The 1,549-nt window shown below is 38.9% G+C and overlaps 1 pseudogene; it reads right to left on the bottom strand.

The window, feature by feature from the left end:
- Positions 1–289: 289 nt before the first annotated feature.
- Positions 290–878, bottom strand: LOC102833161 (annotated as a pseudogene).
- Between the last annotated feature and the right edge of the window lie 671 nt (positions 879–1,549).

A 1,549-nucleotide genomic window follows, 5' to 3' on the forward strand; every position in this document is an offset into this window, starting at 1 on the left:
GTTGTATGATTTGTTGATTGTAAAACTGATGATCTGCCCTGTAAACTTTCACTGAATCCACAATAAAAACTTAAAGAAAAAAAAAAGTGCATCGTCTCATACTAGACCCCTGAATTTACAAATTTACATGAGAGAATACATTTATGTTTTAAATTTCTAGGAAAGGCACAAGCTTTATGTAAAAATGCAGCAAATTTTTAAACTCACCTATGTATTGAAAAAATTATGACTTTATTATAGAAATGAATAATTGCTTCTCAAGATGTCAAGAGGTCATGCATACAGACATTCATTTCACACAGTGATTTTTTCCCTTTAGTAATAATCCTGGGGGAGTTGGAATGCCTCCTTGGCTATGTGCACTAGAAGTACTTTAAGGACTGTGTAAGCCTGTGTCCTTGTATACAAACAAAGCGTTTCCTCCCTAAAGTATCATATTCAGAAATCCAAAGATCACAGCTACATTTAGGGATCCCACACTGGTCACAGAGTCAAAATAACAGGTCAATTCAGAAAGTTTATGACAAGGCTCAAGTTCCTGAATAATGTTGTGACCAGTAGCAATTTTAATATCTGAAAAAGCTTTAGCCAAGGCTGAAGTGCTCACCAATCACACAAAAAAGTGGTCACAAGAGTAATAACAAAGTCAATCAAGGGAGATTTGTGGCTATCTAGATACAGCTTCCTGTAACCAACATAAAGCAGACTAACAGCAATGCAGTAGAGGAAGACAAAGACCTCAAAGGTAACAGAACTGTACAGAGGAAGAGTAGTCTCCTATAAAGGACGTAATTGCTCCTTTTGATATCACGCACATTGACTTTTGAATGTACCTGAAAAGATGCCAGGTTCAACCTGAATGGATAACCAAAAGCATTTTATTTTCAAAAACTTTAGAACACTGCGCTTGAATTTCTATTTTGCCCCTTAAAACCTTCACAGGTGGCAAAAGCAAAGGCGGAAGTGTCCCACTCTAGGATCTTGATGAAGCCAAGCAGGCTGAGGTTGATCTGGAGGAGAGACATCCTCTGAAGGAAGAAGGGAGAAAGTCAGGCTGCAGGCTGAGGAGGAGGGGAACCTGAGCCACACTGAGGCCCAGAAGGCCTGGCGGGCAATTTGGAAGCAGTTGAGCCACTCCCCTGAGGTACTGGGGCTAAGACGAAAGGTGTAATTTTCTTTTAAGTTGTTAAAAAAAAAAAAAAAAAAAGTATTTGCAATGAAAAAACATTGGCCTTGCAAAATTCTATCATGTGATCTCTAGTATTGTTTCTATCACCAAGGCCATACTTTTCAATTACTGATTATTCCTTTATGCTTTCAACTTTTGCATTCCAATCTCCAGTAATTATCAATATATCTTGATTGCATGTTTGATCAAGTTCAGACTGAAAAGGTTAGTTGTTGGTGTTGTTAGGTGCCATTGAGTCGGTACCAACTCATAGCAACCCTATGCACAACAGAACTAAACACAGCTGGATCCTGGTTCAACCTCACAAGTGTTGCCACACTTGAACCCATTGATGCTGCCACTTTGCCAATCCATCTCGCT

The sequence above is a fragment of the Chrysochloris asiatica genome, unplaced genomic scaffold, assembly GCF_000296735.1.
Source record: "Chrysochloris asiatica unplaced genomic scaffold, ChrAsi1.0 scaffold00002, whole genome shotgun sequence".
Lineage (NCBI taxonomy): Eukaryota > Metazoa > Chordata > Mammalia > Afrosoricida > Chrysochloridae > Chrysochloris > Chrysochloris asiatica.